Here is an 11285-nt window from a genome sequence, read left to right as displayed (position 1 = left end):
AATTAAACAGATCAGCACTATATATATAACATCACTGTACCTGTAACAGACAAAGTGACTCCAGGATCCCTTCGGTCTGATCTGTAATAAATCTGAACTTGTACGTAGTGGAGTCACTCTCTCTCAGGTCTGTGATTGTCAGGGTGTGGCCATTCTTCTTATCTCTATGGTACGTCACACGACCTTTGTATACTGGGTCATCACTCAGACTCACATAATTCTCCAAAGCAAAAATTTTGGTGAACCAGAAGGTTGTTGTGACTTTATACCAACTGGGATATGTGTAAGAGCAGGACAGTTCCACTGATGACCCCTTCAAGGTACAAATACTGTGGTGTTAGTCACACTCCAGCCATTCTGCCCCAGTACAGCTGAAACCCAGTTAGACATCACAAGGACATTACATTAACGTCGATGTCCTTTGACTCACACTAACACTTTGTTCCCGTAGTAGCTGAGTTGAGACATAGATACTCTTTGGTTGAGTGTGAATGGAATCCGTTTAAAGTGAAGCGGACACGCCAAATGTGTCACTAGTAGAACATGAAAATGTTTTGCTTTTAGAAATATCTGTAGATTGACAAACCAGGCAACTAAAAGACAAGAATGAGACCATACCTGCTACAGACCAGAGAAAGACCACCAACACACTTCCTGCTGTTCTCAAGGCCATTGTTGCATCTCCCACCCTGCAGTCTTAGAAACATAAACAACAACTCACTCTATATGTCACGATCGTCTGAGAAAGCGGACCAATACGCAGCGCGTTGAGTGAACATGATGACTTTATTTAATCAAAGCAACCACGAAAACAAATAAACGAATGACGATAGTGAAGTCCACAGTGACAAATGACTGTACAGGAACAAAAACCCACAAACACACAGTGAAACCACAACAGTTTAAATATGGCTCCCAATCAGAGATAACGAGCCGACAGCTGTCACTCGTTACCTCCGATTGGGAGTCACATGAATAATCAAGAACCACCACAACATAGAAATGCACAACTAGAAATCCCAACATAGAAATACACCCAAATGAAAATGAACAACCCTGGCTCCATAAATCAGAGTCCCTGGAGCCAGAGTGTCACAGTACCCCCCTAAAGGTGCGAACTCCGGGCGCACCAGCATACAGTCTAGGGGAGGGTCTGGGTGGGCGTCTGTCCATGGTGGCGGCTCTGGCACTGGTCGTGGTCCCCACCCCACCATAGTCACTACCCGCTTACGTAGCCTCCTCCAAATGACCACCCTCCAATATAACCCCACTGGATTAAGGGGCAGCACCGGACTAAGAGGCAGCACCGGACTAAGGGGCAACACCGGGATAAGGGGCAGCACCAGGATAAGGGGCAGCACCAGGATAAGGGGCAGCACCAGGATAAGGGGCAGCACCAGGATAAGGGGCAGCACCAGGATAAGGGGCAGCACCAGGATAAGGGGCAGCACCGGACTAAGGGGCAGCACCAGGATAAGGGGCAGCACCAGGATAAGGGGCAGCACCAGGATAAGGGACAGCACCAGGATAAGGGGCAGCACCAGGATAAGGGACAGCACAGGGCTAAGGGGCAGCACCAGGATAAGGGGCAGCACCAGGATAAGGGGCAGCACCAGGATAAGGGGCAGCACCAGGATAAGGGGCAGCACCAGGATAAGGGGCAGCACCAGGATAAGGGACAGCACAGGGCTAAGGGGCAGTACCGGACTAAATGGCGGATCCTGGCTGGACGGCTCTGGCGGATCCTGGCTGGACGGCTCTGGCGGATCCTGGCTGGACGGCTCTGGCGGATCCTGGCTGGACGGCTCTGGCGGATCCTGGCTGGACGGCTCTGGCGGATCCTGGCTGGACGGCTCTGGCGGATCCTGGCTGGACGGCTCATGGCTGGCTGACGGATCTGGCTGCTCATGGCTGGCTGACGGATCAGGCTGCTCATGGCTGGCTGACGGATCTGGCTGCTCGTGGCTGGCTGGACGGATCTGGCTGCTCATGGCTGGCTGACGGATCTGGCTGCTCGTAGCTGGCGGAAGGCTCTGGCTGATCCTGTCTGGCGGAAGGCTCTGGCTGATCCTGTCTGGCGGAAGGCTCTGGCTGATCCTGTCTGGCAGACGGCTCTGGCTGATCCTGTCTGGCGGAAGGCTCTAGCGGCTCCTGTCTGGCGGAAGGCTCTAGCGGCTCCGATCTGGCGGACGGCTCTGAAGGCTCATGGCAGACGGGCGGCTTTGCAGGCTCAGTACAGACGGGCGGCTTTAGCGCCGTAGGGCAGACGGGTAGTTCAAGCGCCGTTGGGCAGACGGGCAGTTCAGGCACCGTTGGGCAGACGGGCAGTTCAGGCGCCGTTGGGCAGACGGGCAGTTCAGGCCCCGTTGGGCAGACGGGCAGTTCAGGCACCGTTGGGCAGACGGGCAGTTCAGGCGCCGTTGGGCAGACGGGCAGTTCAGGCCCCGTTGGGCAGACGGCAGATTCTGGCCGTCTGAGGCGCACCGTAGGCCTGGTGCGTGGTGCCGGAACTGGAGGTACCGGGCTGAGGACACGCATCTCAGGGCTAGTGCGGGGAGAAGGAACAGGGCATGCTGGGCCCTGGGGACGCACCGTAGGCCTGATGCGTGGTGCCGGAACTGGTGGTCCCAGGCTGAGGACACGCATCTCAGGGCTTTTTATGGTGCGTGGAGCAGGAACAGGCCGGGCTGGGCTGGCGACGCGCACCGTATCCCTGGTGCGAGTGGCCGGAACAGGCCGGGCCGGGCTGGCGAAGCCCACCATATCCCTGGTGCGTGGAGCAGGAACAGGCCGGGCAGGGCTGTCGACGCACACCGTATCCTGGTGCGTGGAGCAGGAACAGGCCGGGCAGGGCTGTCACGCACACCGATCCTTGGTGCGTGGAGCAAACAGGCCGGGGCTGTCGACGCCCGTCGTGAGCAGGAACAGGCCGGGCAGGGCTGTCGACGCCACCGTATCCTTGGTGCGTGGAGCAGGAACAGGCCGGGCAGGGCTGTCGACGCACACCGTATCCTTGGTGCGTGGAGCAGGAACAGGCCGGGCAGGGCTGTCGCCACACCGTATCCTTGGTGCGTAGCAGGAACAGGCCGGGCAGGGCTGTCGACGCACACCGTATCCTTGGTGCGTGGAGCAGGAACAGGCCGGGCAGGGCTGTCGGCGCACACCGTATCCTTGGTGCGTGGAGCAGGAACAGGCCGGGCAGGGCTGTCGACGCACACCGTATCCTTGGTGCGTGGAGCAGGAACGCGCAGGGCTGTCGACGCACGTATCCTTAGTACGTGGAGCCGAACCGGCCGGGCTGGACTGGCGACGCACACCGTGGGCTTGATGCGTGGAGTAGGAACAGGCCGGTCCGTACTGGGAACACACACCACTGGCTTTAACTGGGGGATCAGGAACGGGCCGGACCGGACTGGTAACACACATCAGTCTCTCACGCCGTGCCGCAACAACTTCCCTTCCTCTACTCGCCAATGGCTCCCCGTAATCCGATAGCCTTCTCTCCACGTCTCCCTGTGGCAGCCTCCTGCTGCCCAGCCGCCTAGCCATGTGCCCCCCAAAAAACTTTTTTGGGGTTGCCTCTCGTCCTTCCAACGATGACCCTGCTGACGCCGTTGCTCCTCTCTCGCCAGGGCCTTGATCTTCCCCCAAGGTCCCTTGCCCCCGAGCATGTCCTCCCAGGACCACGATTTGCCCACCTGGGCCATCGCCAGCCTCTCGATCTCCTTACCAGGCGCTTCCTCCCATGTCCAGCTGTCTTGCTCCTGGACACGCTGCTTGGTCCTTCTATGGTGGGTTTTTCTGTCACGATCGTCTGAGGAAGCGGACCAATACGCAGCGCGTTGAGTGAACATGATGACTTTATTTAATCAAAGCAACCACGAAAACAAATAAACGAATGACGATAGTGAAGTCCACAGTGACAAATGACTGTACAGGAACAAAAACCCACAAACACACAGTGAAACCACAACAGTTTAAATATGGCTCCCAATCAGAGATAACGAGCCGACAGCTGTCACTCGTTACCTCCGATTGGGAGTCACATGAATAATCAAGAACCACCACAACATAGAAATGCACAACTAGAAATCCCAACATAGAAATACACCCAAATGAAAATGAACAACCCTGGCTCCATAAATCAGAGTCCCTGGAGCCAGAGTGTCACACTATAGCTGGTGAATAACTACACCTGATACATTGGAGTATAAACTGGAAATGGGGTACAAGGCCTCATTACTGAAAATGAACCAGGCTCATATTGTGTTGAGTTGTATTGTGCTATATGGTTGTCTATGTGATTACTGTCTGTCTGTTAGTCTATTGCACTATATATGTATGTGTGTATGTACTGTATGTATGTATGTATGTATGTATGTATGTATGTATGTATGTATGTATGTATGTATGTATGTATGTATGTATGTATGTATGTATGTATGTACAGTTCAAGTCGGAAGTTTACATATGCCTTAGCCAAATACATTTAAACTCAGTTTTTCACAATTCCTTACATTTAATCCTAGTAAATATTCCCTGTCTTAGGTCAGTTAGGATCACCACTTTATTTTAAGAATGTGAAATGTCAGAATAATAGTAGAGAGAATGATTTATTTCAGGTTTTATTTATTTCATCACATTCACAGTGGGTCAGAAGTTTACATACACTCAATTAGTATTTGGTAGCATTGCCTTAAATTTTTTTAACTTGGGTTAAATGTTTCGGGTAGCCTTCCACAAGCTTCCCACAATAAGTTGGGTGAATTTTGGCCCATTCCTCCTGACAGAGCTGGTGTAACTGAGTCAGGTTTGTAGGCCTCCTTGCTCGCACATGCTTTTTTAGTTCTGCCCACAAATGTTCTATAGGATTGAGGTCAGGGCCTTGTGATGGCCACTCCAATACCTTAACTTTGTTGTCCTTAAGCCATTTTGCCACAACTTTGGAAGTATGCTTGGGGTCATTGTCCATTTGGAAGACCCATTTGCAACCAAGCTTTAACTTCCTGATTGATGTCTTGAGATGTTGCTTCAATATATCCACATAATTTTCCTTCCTCATGATGCCATCTATTTTGTGAAGTGCACCAGTCCCTCCTGCAGCAAAGCACCCCCACAGCATGATGCTGCCACCTCTGTGCTTCACAGTTGAAATGGTGTTCTTTGGCTTGCAAGCTTTCCCCTTTTTCCTCCAAACATAACGATGGTCATTATGGCCAATCAGTTCTATTTTTGTTTCATCAGACCAGAGGACATTTTTCCAAAAAGTACGATCTTTGTCCCCATGTGCAGTTGCAAACCGTAGTCTGGCTTTTTTATGGCGGTTTTGGAGCAGTGGCTTCTTCCTTGCTGAGCGGCCTTTCAGGTTATGTCGATATAGGACTCGTTTTACTGTGGATATAGATACTTTTGTACCTGTTTCCTCCAGCATCTTCACAAGGTCCTTTGCTGTTATTCTGGGATTGATTTGCACTTTTCGCACCAAAGTACGTTAATCTCTAGGAGACAGAACGCGTCTCCTTCATGAGCGAAATGACGGCTGCGTGGTCCCATGGTGTTTATACTTGCGTACTATTGTTTGTACAAATGAATGTGGTACGTTCAGGTGTTTGGAAATTGCTCCCAAGGATCAACCAGACTTGTGGAGGTTTACCATTTTTTTTCTGAGGTCTTGGCTGATTTATTTTGATTTTCCCATTATGTCAAGCAAAGAGGCACTTAGTTTGAAGGTAGGCCTTGAAATAACTGCTATCCATATTGTCTAATGTAGCCTGTTGTCCATATATAGTCTAATGTAGACATTTATCAATATATAGTCTAATGTATTCTGCTATCCATATATAGTCTATGGTAGCATGTTACACATATATTGTCTAATGTAGCCTGTTATTACATTTACATTTACATTTTAGTCATTTAGCAGACGCTCTTATCCAGAGGGACTTACAGGAGCAATTAGGGTTAAGTGCCTTGCTCAAGGGCACATTTACGTCATTTAGCAGACGCTCTTATCCAGAGCGACTCACCAATTGGTGCGTTCACCCTATAGCCAGTGGGATAACCACTTTACAGTTTTTTGGGGGGGTAGAAGGATTACTTTATCCTATCCCAGGTATTCCCTTAAAGAGGTGGGGTTTCAAATGTCTCCGGAAGGTGGTGAGTGACTCCGCTGTCCTGGCGTCGTGAGGGAGCTTGTTCCACCATTGGGGTGCCAGAGCAGCGAACAGTTTTGACTGGGCTGAGCGGGAACTATGCTTCCGCAGAGGAAGGGAGCCAGCAGGCCAGAGGTGGATGAACGCAATGCCCTCGTTTGGGTGTAGGGACTGATCAGAGCCCGAAGGTACAGAGGTGCCGTTCCCCTCACTGCTCCATAGGCAAGCACCATGGTCTTGTAGCGGATGCGAGCTTCAACTGGAAGCCAGTGGAGTGTGCGGAGGAGGGGGGTGACGTGAGAGAACTTGGGAAGGTTGAACACCAGACGGGCTGCGGCATTCTGGATGAGTTGTAGGGGTTTAATGGCACAGGCAGGGAGGCCAGCCAACAGCGAGTTGCAGTAGTCCAGACGGGAGATTATAGTCCAGACGGGAGATTATTGTTATCCATATATAGTCCAATGTAGCCTGTTATCCATGTAAATTCTAATGAGGCATGTTATCCATATATAGTCTAATCTAGCCTGCTATCCATATATAGTGTAATGTATTCTGCTATCCATATATAGTCTAATGTAGCCTGCTATCCATATATAGTCTAATGTAGCCTGCTATCCATATATAGTTAAATGTAGCCTGTTATCTATATATAATCTAATTTAGCCTGCTATCCATATATAGTCTAATGTAGCCTGTTATCCATAGATAGTCTAATGTAGCCTGTTATCAATATATAGACTAATGTAGCCTGTTATCCATAAATAGTCTAATGTAGCCTGTTATCTATATATAGTCTAATGTAGCCTGTTATCCATATATAGTCAAAGGTAGCATGTTATCCATATATAGTCAAATGTAGCCTGTTATCTATATACAGTCTAATGTAGCCTACCATCCATACATAGTCTAATGTAGCCTGTTATCTATGTATAGTCTAATGTAACCTCTTCTCAATATAGTCTAATGTAGCCTGTTATCGATATATAGTCTAATGTAGCCTGCTATCTATATATAGTCTAATGTAGCATGTTATCCATATATAGTCTAATGTAGCCTGTTATCCATATATAATCTAATGCAGCCTGTTATCCATATATTGTCAAATGTAGCCTGCTATCTATGTATAGTCTAATGTAGCATGTTATCCATATATAGTCTAATGTAGCCTGTTATCTATACATAGTATAATGTAGCCTGTTATCCATATATAGTCTAATGTAGCCTGTTATCCATATATAGTCTATTGTAGCCTGTTATTCATATATAGTATATTGTAGCCTGTTATCCATTTATAGTCTAATGTAGCCTGTTATCCATATATAGTCTAATGTAGCCTGTTATCCATATATAATCTAATGCAGCCTGTCATCCATATATTGTCAAATGTAGCCTGCTATCTATGTATAGTCTAATGTAGCCTGTTATCCATATATAGTCTAATGTAGCCTGTTATCCATATCTAGTCTAATGTAGCCTTTTATCCATATATAGTATAATGTAGCCTGTTATCCATATATAGTCTATTGTAGCCTGTTATCTATGAATAGTATAATGTAGCCTGTTATCGATATATAGTCTAATGTAGCCTGTTATCTCTATATAGTCTAATGTAGCCTGTTATCCATGTGGTCTAATGTAGCCTGTCATCCACATATAGTCAAAGGTATCCTGTTATCCATACATAGTCAAAGGTAGCCTGTTATCCATATATAGTCTAATGTAGCCTGTTATCCATATATAGTCTAATGTATTATGTTATCCATATATAGTCTAATGTAGCATGTTATTCATATATAGTCTAATGTAGCCTGTTATCTATATATAGTCTAATGTAGCCTGTTATCCATATATAATCTAATGTAGCCTGTTATCCATATAGTCTAATGTAGCCTGTTATCCACATATAGTCAAAGGTAGCCTGTTATCTATATATAGTCTAATGTAGCCTGTTATCTATATATAGTCTAATGTAGCCTGATATCCATATATAGTCTAATGTAATCTGTTATCCATATATAGTCTAATGTAGCATGTTATCTATATATAATGTAATGTAGCCTGTCATCCAAATACTGTAATGTGAATATAAACTGCATATATTGTCAATATAAAGAAGTATAGAATTACATATTATAACTATTAACTAGTAATTTTTAGGATCTCTGTTTAAAGAACTCTGATTGGTCAATCTAGGACAGGAAGTTAGGACAGGAAAATGACGCTTAGTGTGATCTAAACCAACAAAACCACAACCCACCATCACTGTGTCTCATGTTAATACTACTCCTAAACACAACCCACCATCACTGTGTCTCATGTTAATACTACTCCTAAACACAACCCACCATCACTGTGTCTCATGTTAATACTACTCCTAAACACAACCCACCATCACTGTGTTTCATGTTAATACTACTCCTAAACACAACCCACCATCACTGTGTTTCATGTTAATACTACTCCTAAACACAACCCACCATCACTGTGTCTCATGTTAATACTACTCCTAAACACAACCCACCATCACTGTGTTTCAGGTTAATACTACTCCTAACCACAACCCACCATCACTGTATATCAGGTTAATTCTGCCCATAAACTCATCATTCTTACTCGTACTGTTACTCATAATTCAGGCCATTTTCTAAAAAGTCCCCACTATATTATATTATTTTCATCACCATGCCCATAACAGAGGAATATGGTTCATGGATACAGACATATAATAATAAAATATACATATTTTAAGATATTGTCAAGCATACTTACAGAGTGAAGGGGAGAGAGGTCTTGTGATGAACTTTCTGGCAGTCTAAGGAAACATACACTGACTGTGAGGTTTTAGGTCTGTGGTTTACACAACTTTGAAGTAGTGAGAGACCACAGAGTTGGATAAAAGACACACTAGCTACAAAGACTGTTTAAGCATTGACATGACATTGTATGCATCCTTTCAGTATGTTTATCGACTGTCATTATACTCTTGGAGGTTGAACAAGAAGAAATTGACAACTTTAAAATGGAGATAGCCCTCAAATGTGCTGCCGATGTTGTAACAGAAGCCAGCATGAAAAGATGCCAAGCTGTGCCCTCTATCCAACTCTATGTCAGGGACCAAGACGCTGATTCAGAGATGGCTTGCTTCCTCATTCACAGAGGCTGTATTCAAGAGCATCGAAACTGTGACGTGTCATGGGTAAATTGTGACTGACTGACTGATCTACAAATCACCTTGCATGATAAATAACTACTTCATATTATTTGTAGATCAGTCAGTCTCGACTTTAAAGTTGGCTGCAATGTCGAACGCGGCCACATTTACATGCTTGACAACCAATGATGTCATACGATATTATAATAACTTCCTACAGTACTGTGGAAAGATGTTTAACTTCTGTTTATTTATTTTTTATTTTAAGGTAACAGACGATATAGAATGACAGGATAACCTGCAATATTTAAAAGAAAAAACATTAGTATGTATTGTCTTTAGCTTTGAGCTTATTTACAACATGATGCATACATTACACTGAATCACACTTCATCTAAAATAGGTAATAATGCATAATTTTACAATAAAACAAGCGTGATTATGGTATTAATATTCCTTCTCATAAATGCCATTGCTCAATAATGTCTGACAGCAATACAAAGTAAATCATTTTAACACATCAAGATAAACTTGGTCCAAGATTGTACACATTAAAAAGCTGTTATCAATGTTATCAATATCAGTCACTGAGAAAAGTACATTAGGTAATTAAAAAATCTGGAAATGTCAAAACCCCATAGAAAAATAGCAGAAGCATAATCTATCCCATTTATTACATTTATCATCAATATACATAATTATCATTACAAGGAAAGAGAATTCCACTCCACATTTACTCAAAAGTTAAAGCTATGGAAAACATTCTGGATGTGATAGCAATATGATAGTAGGAGAATAGAGGTGTGAGGCCTAGTTTTGAACTCCATCACATTGTAGAAACATCTCAAGGATGATCAATGGAAACAGGATGCACCTGAGCTCCATTTCTAGTCTCATAGCAAAGCGTCTGAATACTTATGTAAATAAGGTATTTCTGTTTTTATTTTTAATACATTTGCAAAAATGACTGAAAACCTGTTTTCACTTTGTCATTATGGGGTATTGTGTGTAGATGTATTTATTATTTTTATTTAATACATTTTAGAATAAGGCTGTAACAAAAATGTGGACAAAGTCAAGGGGTCTGAATACTTTCCGAATGCGCTGTACACTACAAGGTTTTTGTGAAACTTGTTGTGTTAAGGTCTTCTTGGTTCTGGGTTTGTTGTGTTCAGGTCTTCTTGGTTCTGGGTTTGTTGTGTTCAGGTCTACTTGGTTCTTGTTTTGTTATGTTCAGGTCTTCTTGGTTCTGGGTTTGTTGTGTTCAGGTCTTCTTGGTTCTGGGTTTGTTGTGTTCAGGTCTTCTAGGTTCTGTGTTTGTTGTGTTCAGGTCTTCTTGGTTCTGTGTTTGTTGTGTTCAGGTCTTCTTGGTTCTGGGTTTGTTGTGTTCAGGTCTACTTGGTTCTGGGTTTGTTGTGTTCAGGTCTTCTTGGTTCTGTGTTTGTTGTGTTCAGGTCTTCTTGGTTCTGTGTTTGTTGTGTTCAGGTCTTCTTGGTTCTGGGTTTGTTGTGTTCAGGTCTTATTGGTTCTGGGTTTGTTGTGTTCAGGTCTTCTTGGTTCTGTGTTTGTTGTGTTCAGGTCTTCTTGTTTCTGGGTTTGTTGTGTTCAGGTCTTCTTGCTTCTTGGTTCTGAGTTTGTTGTGTTCAGGTCTTCTTAGTTCTGTGTTTGTTGTGTTCAGGTCTTCTTAGTTCTGTGTTTGTTGTGTTCAGGCCTTCTTGGTTCTGGGTTTCTTGTGTTCAGGTCTTCTAGGTTCTGGGTTTGTTGTGTTCAGGTCTTCTTGGTTCTGTGTTTGTTGTGTTCAGGTCTTCTTGTTTCTGGGTTCATTGTGTTCAGGTCTTCTTGCTTCTTGGTTCTGAGTTTGTTGTGTTCAGGTCTTCCTGGTTCTGTGTTTGTTGTGTTCAGGTCTTCCTGGTTCTGTGTTTGTTGTGTTCAGGTCTTCTTGGTTCTGGGTTTGTTGTGTTCAGGTCTTCCTGGTTCTGGGT

At 44.8% G+C, this 11285-nt stretch overlaps 1 long non-coding RNA gene across 1 annotated transcript; it reads right to left on the bottom strand.

The window, feature by feature from the left end:
* Nucleotides 1-247: 247 nt before the first annotated feature.
* LOC123484261 lies at nucleotides 248-8969 on the bottom strand. The gene is made up of 3 exons (XR_006658463.1): nucleotides 8922-8969; nucleotides 619-696; nucleotides 248-371 (listed from the first exon to the last, which is right to left on the bottom strand). It is a non-coding gene; the product is annotated as an uncharacterized LOC123484261 (long non-coding RNA).
* Nucleotides 8970-11285: the final 2316 nt, after the last annotated feature.

This window comes from Coregonus clupeaformis, unplaced genomic scaffold, assembly GCF_020615455.1.
Source record: "Coregonus clupeaformis isolate EN_2021a unplaced genomic scaffold, ASM2061545v1 scaf0248, whole genome shotgun sequence".
In the NCBI taxonomy this organism is placed as follows: Eukaryota; Metazoa; Chordata; class Actinopteri; order Salmoniformes; family Salmonidae; genus Coregonus; species Coregonus clupeaformis.
This window is presented reverse-complemented; position numbering and strand designations above follow the sequence as displayed.